This window comes from Lactuca saligna, chromosome 4 (genome assembly GCF_052625555.1).
Source record: "Lactuca saligna cultivar CGN05327 chromosome 4, ASM5262555v1, whole genome shotgun sequence".
NCBI lineage: Eukaryota > Viridiplantae > Streptophyta > Magnoliopsida > Asterales > Asteraceae > Lactuca > Lactuca saligna.
The window spans coordinates 310027713-310039469 of record NC_136420.1 but is presented as its reverse complement, the minus strand read 5'-3'; the positions used below and the strand labels follow the sequence as shown (position 1 = coordinate 310039469).

The window sequence follows — 11757 nt, the reverse complement described above, 5'->3', positions numbered from 1 at the left end:
CACATTATATCGAATGATAAACTCCAATCTGGCGGCTGAATAATGGGGGCTAAAGTAAGAAGATTTTTCAGCATATCAAAAGCTTTCTTGCAGTCTTCATTGAAGTCAAACTCAACATCTTTTTGCAAAAAGTGGCACATGGAGACTGATATCTTCGAAAAATATTTTATAAACTTCCTATAAAAACCTGCATGACTAAGAAAGGAATGCACTTCCCAAACATTCTTCGGGTAGGGTAAGCTCTTTATAACATCTGTTTTTGCTTTATCAACTTCCAAACCTCTTTTTGAAACAATATGACCAAGAATCAGACCTTAGTCAACCATAAAGTGACATTTTTCAAAAATTTAAGACCAAGTCTGTTTCAATACATCTTTGCAAAACTTTTGTGAGGTTTTTCAAACAAATATCAAAGGAGTCTCCATAGACGGGAAAATCATCCATGAAGACTTCTATGGTATTCTTAACATACTCAGAAAACATACTACCCATACACCTCTGAAAGGTAGTGGGTGCGTTGTAGAGTCCAAAGAGCATACGCCTGTACGTGAATGTCCCGAAAGGGTAGGTGAAGGTCATTTTTGTGACAACCTCAAGTTCGTACCAACGCCGAAACCCGTTTCCGTCTATAAAATTCATCTTTTTCGAATCATTTCCGTTTACATTTTTATAATTAAGTCATTTATTTCGAGACTTCTATTATGACTTAATTAGTATCCAAACTCATTAGAAACTCAAGAAAACACCCCAATATGATAATTAGATAAATTTTAGAATTTTTCCCGCTGGGTTACGACAACTGAAATCGGGTGCGATCAAAAGCCCCGTTTAACGTCGGTATCCGGTAGAATTCCACCGTGTCCCGAACTTAGGAACTATTTAAAGCTTAAAAGACTTCATTTGAATCCTTTCCTCTCTCTCACTACTCTCTCTCTAACCTCTCTCCTCAAACTCAAGATTTAGGTAAAAAATCATCAAATTTAAGCTCCAAATCACCAAGGTAACTACCCTAACTCCTAGTATAGCATCTTAGACCTTCAAATTCGTAGTCAAACTATGGAATAGGACCATTATCATGAGTATACATTCCTAGAACAGTCCTAGGCCGTGAACTCACATAAAGTGGGTTTTGGAGCCCAAAAACCCTTCCAAACCACATTAGGAGCTTAGATATGACTTAGGGGCTTACCAAAATGGACTTAGAACACCTTGAACTTAAATTTTAGAGAGTAAACATGAGTTTACTACCCAAGAACATGACTGGGCTGTAAACTCCATATCATGGGGAGTAAACTCATTTTTAAGTGTTAAATTGCCATTTAAACACACCAATAGCCTTGGAATAAAGTCTAGAAGCAACCACAAACGAGCTAGAAGCCTTAAACTTAATGAAAACCCCTCCCTTAGGAGTCCACAGCCGTAAACCCCCCCAAGCATGGGTTCCTGGGCCGTAAACTCCTATAACATAGTCAAATGATGCCCTAAATTCCATCTAAGGCTTGTAAAATGAGTTTAAATCACATGTGATTGTCCTAACACCACCAAAACACATAAGGAATGGGTATTGGGGAGCTTACGGCCATAAACATCTAGTTTACTACCGTAAACTCCATTAAATGGTCCATTTGTAAGTTTAATCCGCTCCTATGCCTTAGATTTGATCCTAGCCAATTTTCCCAAGTGAAATAAGACCATTTAGCACCATAAAACCCTCACCCATGAGTTCACGGCCGTGAACTCATGTGGTCATGGTCTTAGGGCCGTAAACTCCTTAAGGAGTTTACTCTTGAAGAGTAAACACATTATCCAAGCCATATACGTCCTTAGATGTCACCCGGGTCACTCCAAACACTTGATTTGAAGTGTTTTCGCATCTTGGAGTGTACAATCATGTCTAATTAGGTACATTTGTATATCATTTCATATTACATAGGAACCTCGCACGTTATCAAGCCCATAACCGACACTTAGCATCTAATCCGCGAAAACATGCGAGGTTCTTATGCACGGATCATATTACATAGGAACCTCGCACGTTTTCACGTCTTGGAGTGTACAATCAAATGTTTTTCAAATGTTTTCAGGGGGGAATACAAGCAAAAGTACAAGGAAATCTTGTACTCAAACTTATTATTTTCAGTTCAAATGTCTATATTCTGTATGTTTTTAATATCGAAAACTGTGTTAATCAAATAGTTCGAATTACGAAGTTAGCTTTTAGACAAATCATAGATTTCTTGATAAAGTGCTACAATCTAAATTATATTTCACAATCTACGAATAATTCATACTAATCATCAATTAGAACTAATACGAATATGAATACGAAAGTACAACTAGGAACATAACGAATACGAAAATACAACTAAGAATAGATCGAATACGAAAGTATAAACTAGGAACAGAACGAATAGGAATACAAATACGAATGCGAATACGAATGCAGATACGAATACGAATACGAATAGGATTAGGATTACGAATACGAATAGGATTAGGAATAGGAATACGAATGCGAATACGAATGCGGATATGAATACGAATACGAATAGGATTAGGATTAGGAGTAGGAATATGAATACGAATGCGAATACGAATGCAAATACGAATACAAATACGAATACGAATATGAATACGAATACGAATACGAATACGAATACGAATAGGGCTTTGAATAGGAATAGGAATACGAATACGAATACGAATGCGAATGCGAATACGAATGCGAATACGAATACGAATACGAGTAGGATTAGGAATAGGACTAGGAATACGAATACGAATGCGAATACGAATACGAATAAGAATACAAATATAAATATGAATACGAATACAAATATAAAATACGAATTGAATATGATTAAGAATCAGAATACGAATACGAAGGCACACATCTAGGTACATTCAAGTGTAACGCAATTAGGATATCAGAATACCTAGCTAATATAACAAGTATGAACGATAATCAAACATTACATTGGGATTCAATAACTAAACTTACTTTTAGGAAAATATAGGATTTTCCTGGGATAACAATTGTACATAACCAGATTCATGTAATAAAATAGTTAAACAAACTTTACATATAAGAAAATATGGGATTTTCTTGGACAACAAACTTTTTTAGAAAACCAAAGGAAAGTTAAACATTTTCAGAAAAACAAACATCTTATGAACTCACCAGTTTTATGCTGATTTTAAAACTGCTTGTATTCTCAGGTCCATATTAGAAAGGTACCCAGCGATCCTTTTAACGAAGACGAAGCGCACAGAAGATTCGTCTCTACTTTGTTCATATATACATATGTATAACACTTGTAATACGTTACTTTTGAACATATGTAAATGCTAATATGTAATGTAATGGTTGTTTACTTTGCTTACTATGTGCATTGGATTTGATACTCAACGTGGAGTCCACCCTGGAACGTTTCCGCCTTCGGTTTCGGGGTGTGACAGATTGGTATCAGAGCCCTTGTTTATAGTGAACTAGTATACCAAACCTTACATGGTATAATACTATAAACACTGAGTGGAATCAGTGCTCTGAACTAAAAGTATACCTCAAATATAAGTATTGTAAGTCTGCGGGTGTATCCTTAGCTTTGAGAAGCCAGTTCCAAGAACCAGGTTAGAGCCCCAATTAAGACTCTAGTGCAGTTGAATGCTAGGTCGAGTGTGTGTTTGACACAGTGTGAGAGTATTGTAAGTCTGCGGGTGTATCCATAACATTCACTAGCATCCAACTAGTATTAGAGTGTTGTAAGTCTACAGGAGTAGCTGTAGAATTCACTAGCAGCCAAATAGTGTTAGAGTGTTGTAAGTCTGCGGGCGTAGCTGTAGCATTCACTAGCAGCCAAATAGTGATAGAGTGTTGTAAGTCTGCGGGTGTAGCCGTGACATTCACTAGGTTGGTAGATAGCATGAGTGCATTGCTAGGATGCGAAAAGGACAATAGTACCCACCAGTTTGGGTGTAATAGTGAGGATATGGAAATGCACGGATTGGATTTCGAAATTACCCAGATGGATTAGACCTGTTTAAGCGATTGATAAGACTGTAGAATCGCCGCTACAACTAAGAGAGAAAAGAAGCAGTAGACTGCTCAAGGTCCTTCATGACATAAGGCTGCCAATGATCATGTAGCAATCACTTTTAGCTTTGGGTTTGGTGACTTCAAGATTCGACGTATGGACTTGATCATTTAGAGCAGAAAGTTATTAGAGCCTCAGTGGCATGGTAACTAGTGGCAACTAGTTCCAGAGAAGGATTTCATTCGGAAGTTGTGTGAGGCGACTAAGTGGGAGTCTTTTGACGCTGCAGACAGGCTAGAACCCGATATTTCAGATGTCTAATGAATGAATTGAGACCAGGAAGGTCTCTAACGCTTTTGGAAAGCGATCCTGCAGCAACATGCCATTTCAAGAAGTTCAGTGTTTCAGGCAGTTCAGTGTTTTCAGGCAGATCAGTGTTTCAGACAGTTTTGGGCCTCCAGCAGTAATGGTATTTGAGGGTCTCATGTATGGTAAGCGTAATAGATTGTTGAGTAATGCTAAGTCACCCATTGAGGGGTTCATTTATAATGCTTCAGTTTCAGTGGTATGTTAGGGATTCAGATCATCTAGAGACAACAAATTTTAGATAGAGTACATGTGATCTTATGGCCAGGAATCCATTCACCTGGGGATTTTAAGGCTTTGCAAAGATTGGTCATGGCTACCCTGGGAAGGCTAGGGTGTGCTCATGATTGTGGTCATGTTAGTTGAGTAGTGGGACGTGTAAGGAATGGTAAGAGAGACTTGGTGTGGGGCAGCTAGTTGATCAAGAAGTGCTACGCCTCTCACAGCAGGGTTAAATGATCTTAGAGGGAAGGGTTTGACTCTGTTGCACAGCTCTCGTATGAGTCTAACCGTTACAGGGATGAATCTTTTACTCGAAGTATTATCTGATCCATTTCGTTGGGATGGGTGTTCAGCACCAGGAAATAGTAAGAAGAAGCATTCAGTGGGTAACAACGAGGGGACCGACACTGGAGTGGATGGAGATTAGAAAAAGGAGTTGTTCCACTTAGAGATAGATAAGGTTGTTGTTTTTGGAAAGTTTCCTTGGGAAGGCCATCAATTGTGAAGGATAATGCTTAGGACCCTTAGGATGCCAAGTGTAGCGGTCCTTTCGTGGGTCGGATTGAGAATACAAGGTTAAGCGTTGTATAACGATGGTTGTGAGCATTCAGGCTAGCTTGGAGTGGCTACTATGACCGAGGAGAAGTACCCGAGAGAAGTATCAGTAGAAGACTTCGAGGATGAAGTCGAGTTTAAGCGGGGGAGAATTGTAACGCCCCATTTCGAATCGTTCCCATTTCAGGGTGGTGATCAAGGAGTGGGTATTGGCTGAGTTAGAAACCTTGAAGAGTTGATTTTGGAATCATTTGGAGGTGAATGATGTGCTTTGGATGTTCCATTTATTCGGTTTGTGTTTTGGAGCCCAAAGGTATCGACAAAGGTGTTGGTTTGGGACATTTATGGATTTTGGATTTAATTTCGGTTGGCTTTCAGGTTAAATAAAGTTGATAGATGTGTGGGGCTTCTCGTTAGGTTTCCGTGGATATAAAGAACGTCAAAATCAGAGTTATAACAAAGAAGTTATGGCTATTTGAAGTTAGAAGGGTTTGGGCCAAACCATGTACGCATGGCATACCAAGTAAGAACGCATGGCGTTCAAAAGGACAATGGATGCAGGTGCATATGGTAATGCCCTGCGTTGCCAAAGGGAACGTATTGCATTCGTCTAGGCTGACTAAACCCTAATTTTTCGGGTCTTGGACCCTATTTAAACACCTTAACTTACCACCAACCCTTATTTCCTTCAGCCTCCATCCTATCTAACCCTAAGAACGAAACCCTAAACCTCTTGCATGCATTTTGAGCTTACCTTGAGTATTTTTGGTGTCGTTTGGGTGATTTGAAGAAGAAGGTGTTTAGAGAAGAAGCAAGAGATTGAAGAGAGCTTGTAGATCTAGAGGTTTTGCATCATTTCCAGCCTATTGAAGGTATAAAGTTCTCATCTTGGTGCTTCTACATAATAGATCTAGTTTATCATGGATATTGTCCCTTCTTGGTTTCAAGAATGGATTTTTATGTTTCAAATCCATTTCTGGACTTACGGTCGCCACCCATGAGGCTATTTGAGTCCCTTAGGCAGGAAAGTTGCCATCTTTACAGTCCTAATGGGTCCATGTAAGAGTTGTGACCATCTTTATGGAAGTTGATTGCTATTTCTCGAGATTGGAACTTTTGGGTGCATGCAAAGTCGACAAGTCCGTGACTTTATTATTTAGGAGGTCTTAAACAGCTTTGATCTATGTTTGGATAGCATAGCTTAAGCATTAAGTGCTTAATGGCTAGTTTTTGGAATGAGGGCACAAACGCGCTGCATTCCCATTGAGACTTGCGACCAGGATTGCGAAGGAACGCCAAGCGTTCCACAAGGGAACGCCCTGCGTTCGTAAGTCAGTGGGCCTTTTTAGGTCATTTCCTTGGACTAGTTGATTATGGGTCTTAATGGACTATTTTGTTGGATTTTTATTGGGCTATATTATATTTTGAGCTAGAGGGAAGGCCCATTTGAGAAGTTGGGCCCAATTTAGAAAATTAGGCCATAAGTGGGCCGTTAGTGGGCTTGGAAAGACCGTAGGGAATTGGGCCTTTCATGTGATGGATTTGGGCCTAGGTTATGAACCAAATTAGATCATGGGTAAGATGGTCATTTTACCCTAAGGAAACTTAATGGTTTTGGACCAAGTGTTATGTTGCTATTGGTAGCTCGGGGAGTCATGAGATCGGCAGTTCGAGGATCTGCCAGCTAGCGGCAAGGGGTTATGCGCAGTATTCTTCAGTCATATTTGCGAGGTGAGTCCTCTTCCAGTAGGAACGGGTCTAAGGCCACAATGCCGTTCCATTTAGATGTTAGTAGTACCGGACAGGGCCCAATACAGTGGTTTAGCTTACATGTTATATGTTATGTTTTCTGGACTTCGGTCCGATGTCGGGGCCATCCCAAGAAGTAGTTATGTATGCTTGATGTCTTTGTGATTCATGCATGTTTTGTTATGTGTAATATGTCGGGCAAGACCGATACAATATATGTGATTATGTTATATGTTATGCTATGTTCAGTTTATTTCGGACTTCGATCTGATGTCGGGCGGGGCCCAGTTATTCCGGACTTCGGTCTAATGTCGGGTGGGGCCCAATGCAGTGGGCGGGGACTAAGTTATTCTAGACTCTGTTCTGATGCCGGGTCGTGCCCGATATAGTGGGTGGGGCCTAAGATATTCCGAACTTCGATCCGATGTCGGGAAGGGCCCGATGCAGTGGGCGGGGACCAGTATATGCATATGTGATTTTGTGTATGGTATGTGGTAGCTTGGGGGAGACTCACTAAGCTTCGTGCTTACAGTTTTTAGTTTTGGTTTCAGGTACCCAGTTTTCAAAAGAGGAGCTCAGGAAGATTGCAGTGCACACACCATTTGTTCAGTCTGGGATGTTTATACTCTGATTTTATATTACTTGCTTTTGAAACAATATTTGGCATGAGATTTTGAGATACATAACACTTACTTTTCTTATTGATTATGGATGATTGTAGTTTTTATATTGCTTTCAAAACAAAAATTTTTCCTTGTATTTTTGGGATGTTTCATCTTAAGGATTAAGCTCTTAATAAGAGAAAAATAAAGCAACTGTAGAACGCTAAGCGTTGTGTTCGAGGTCCATTATGAATGCTATGCGTACTCTGCTGATTTGACTCGGTTGACTTCTTGACTTTGACTAGGATTGGACCAAGCTTAACCTAAGGTTATTTTTATTTGTATTTGAGATTGGTCACTATTTGATCATAATAGGTGACGGGTAGTGTTGTCATTCGATGTGTTTTCCTCATTGTACTTATAGGTCGAAGGGACCAAGGTTGGCTATTGCATTAGGTATCCTGTTTTGATGCGTGCTGTTATGCTGAGATATGTGTTAACTGGTTATGTGATTAGACTGGTAGATCTGCAAGACATGTTATGGTTTCATGGGTTGAGGTGGACCAACTTGTCACACCCCGACCGAGGCAGCAAAACTCGCTGGTCTGTACGACTAAGTTCATGTATCATAGATAAATTGAATATATAACACAAGTATAACAATAAACAAAATAGCATTCATGTTCCATCTTTATATTTGAATAAAAGGTTTTTACAGTTACTAATAATACATGAATTGCATTAACAAATAGGCATATAATACAAGAGTAAGTAAACCAGGTCACCTGTAATCCCATTCGTCTTGAATGTCTGTTTAAAGATTTCTTGAGAATAAATGTAGTTTTGAGGGTCAACACAAGGTTGGTGAGTGTTACATGTTTTCTGCTAAAAGCAATAATACTTTTAATAGGTCTAAAAAGTATTATCGTTGTATGTATAACAATAGCTAAAACAATGTTTGCTATGAGTCTTTATAATCCTAAAATGTATTTCGGTCTAAGTAAATCCATACTTTAAACCGTGTTTGTAATAAATCCTTGAAATCCGAAAATCTATTTTTTTATATAAGTAAATCCATACTTTAAATTGTGTTCATAATAAACCGTTGAATATCCTTGAAAACAAAATGGTTATGCTACCTAAGTAATTCCATACTTAAAAATAGTTTCGAAAAAAACCAAGCTCATGGTTGTTTGTGTGAGATATATATATATATATATATATATATATATATATATATATATATATATATATATATATATATATATATATATTCTAGTTAATGTTTATAATGAGTCCTATAACCGAGCTATATGACTTGAGTGTACGCCCTACAATGCTTCATTGGACATTGTAGTTAAAATTGTAGACACTTATTACCTACTTCAATTTATCGGTCGAGGGTTGTAGTTAGCAACCGCAGGTGGGGATGTCAACCCCGTATAGATCTATACATATGTATCTCGCTCCGAAGATTAACGGTTACAGTAGTATGGGTATGCTAAGTGTTTAAACTCAACTAATGAATAATGTCTCACTAAAAAGCCCTTAACTAAAAAGTTGGTGAATAACTCTCAACCCTAACTTAATTATGATTAAGTCACTAGGCATAATGAATATCGTTGTATAAGGTTTATAAAAGTCGAGTATTTTTGACATGTAGTGTGGGTAAGCACTCACCCTTGAAGCATGATTTCCAATCGTCCGAATTCGTTTTCAGTGAAAAACTTGACGTAAGAAACCACAAATCCACAATTCTTGAAATTTTGAAATACTTTTGGGTCCATTTCATAACGAATTTAAACCATATGGATCGTTTTGTAACTTCACTAAACTAGAGGGGCTTCTTGGTAATTTAATTGAATGAATAAGACTGTTTTGGTAAAAAAAAAAAAAAAAAAAAACTAAAAGAGGGGTTGTTTTAAATAAATGGGTTTACGGTTTGAAGATTGGACTTATTTTGAATAAGTGATTTGATAATGGGGGCAGTTTGGTCATTTCACAATTACAATATAACTTAGGGCTTAAATTGTGCATCCGTGTTCAAGGTTTGATCGGTGAAAAGGGAAAATGGAATACGAAGTCACGAACGTGCAGACGGACGGAACACACTGTGAGGTAGATGAACGAAAACGACGCGAGGTGCGAAGGGGAAAGTCAGGCGAGGTCGTCGGAGGCATTGCTCGACCGGAGACAGTTAATATTTTAGCAGCGTTTCTGTTCGTCTCCTATTCTAATGGTGTGGTGCGAGAGGAGGAGGTCCGATGGCTGCTGATCTTCCGTCGATCGATTCGCAATCGGTGATGGCCTCCGGGGTTCGACTTAGGCCGAAGAAGAGGAAGGGGAAAGAAGCAGCGACGCTTCTGCGGGGTTGGCGAAAGGGAGTGAGAAGCGAGGCAAGCTGCTCCAAAGGGGGGCAATCAATCGTCGATAGCATCTCCGGTCGATTCGCAATCGATGTTGTTTTTTGTTGTTTGATGATTTGGCATCCAATCCCAAATGATGATGATGATAATGCAAGCAAAATGGTCGATCAAAGGTTTTTTTTTTTTTTTTTTTTTTTTTTTTTTTTTTTTTTTTTAATTTTTTTTTTAATTTTTATTTAAATTTTTATTTTTTTTTTTAAATTTTGATTTTGTTTTTCTTTCCTTTGTTTTGACTGAAAATCAGTGGAGTCTTGATGGGTTTTGTGTTTGATTGTTTTTGATAGAAATTGATGGTGTTTGGGTTGCTTGAAATTGACAGGAAAAAGAAAGGAACAAGATTGAGGCTCTTGTTTATTGAAATCAAGAGGAAGAAGATGAAACGAGATGAAGAATGATGAGGAAGTTGTTATCCTTTTGAAGTCAATTGTTACAATCTTATATGGTTTCGTATGTCTTGCATCTGGGAAGTCTTTTGAGTGTGAATTTGGGTTATGTACATATATGATAGATAGAGTATTTGTGTAGGTTATGTATAAAATGATTTTATGCACATAATCAAGATATGGAAGATATAGGTATGATTTTGGGAAGATTTTTGGAAATTGTATAAGAATTGTACTTCAATATTTGAGTAGATAAAATAAATGATTTTTGGTTTAAAATTTAAGATGTTTTGTGTACAAATAAAATGCATTGTATTTTTGTGTGAAATTGGCAAATAATGAATGGGAAAATGACTTAAAAAGGTAATAAAGTTTCAAAAATGTACAAAAAAAACCATTGTTTTTTTTAGTATACAAAATACCATTAAAGTATATTTTTTATACACAAAATACCAACGAAGTACATATGTGTTCAAATAAAACCTTGTGGGTAACTCTCAAAGAAGTCGGGGAAGAAAACGGGGGAGTCAAGTTCATCTTCAAAGAACAAGAGCAAGCTTGAACACTTGGATCAAATACCCATCCAAATCGAGTCCGAATACGATACCGAACCTGAATTTGAAGAACATACAAGTGAACCCGAAAATAAGCCAAGGAACGAGGAATATTGAAGAAATGTGTACGGGAGCTTACAGAAAGCGAATTCGAGATGATGTTGGTCTAAGCTTAGTAGAAACCGCCATTCCTGCCACTGCCACATTCGAGCTAAAGGGACATATCCTTTCCACACTAAAGTATATCCCATTCTATGGAAAAGATCATGAGGATGCGTTCAAGCACTTAGATGAAGTGAACGACATTCCTGATTACTTCAATGTCCCAAATGTTAACAGAGACACTGTCTTGCTAAGGATGCTTCCCGTTACCTTTAAAGGAGCTGCAAAGGATTGGTTAAAAGCACTTCCATCTGGTACAATAACTACTTGGGCTCAAATGCGTGAGCAGTTTCTAGACTAATTCTGTCCACCATACAAGATTGCTAAACTCAAGAGGGCAATAGCCAATTTTGAGCAAAACCCGGGGGAGTCACTTTACGAAGCTTGGGAGCGTTATAAAGGGTTGTTAAGGAATTGTCCTCAACATGACCTTAACAATCAACAAGAAGTGTCCATATTCTATGACAGGGTCAATGTGATGACAAGACAACTCCTTGATTCTCAAGGACCACTTACAAATAAAAATCCGGGCAAAGTCAAGGAATTAGTTGAAGAATTTGCAAAACATTCTCATGAATACTACAGTCCACGGAATGAAGGCATGAAAGGAGTTAGGGGTGCACAAACTGAAGAGATGACTAATGTGATGACAATGCTTAATATTATGGAAAGGAGATTGACCCAAATGGACTAATCAATTCATT

At 38.2% G+C, this 11757-nt stretch overlaps 1 non-coding gene across 1 annotated transcript; it reads right to left on the bottom strand.

The window, feature by feature from the left end:
- Window positions 1–11378: 11378 nt before the first annotated feature.
- Window positions 11379–11485, bottom strand: LOC145044493 (small nucleolar RNA R71). The gene has a single exon (XR_013681441.1). It is a non-coding gene; the product is annotated as a small nucleolar RNA R71 (small nucleolar RNA).
- Window positions 11486–11757: the final 272 nt, after the last annotated feature.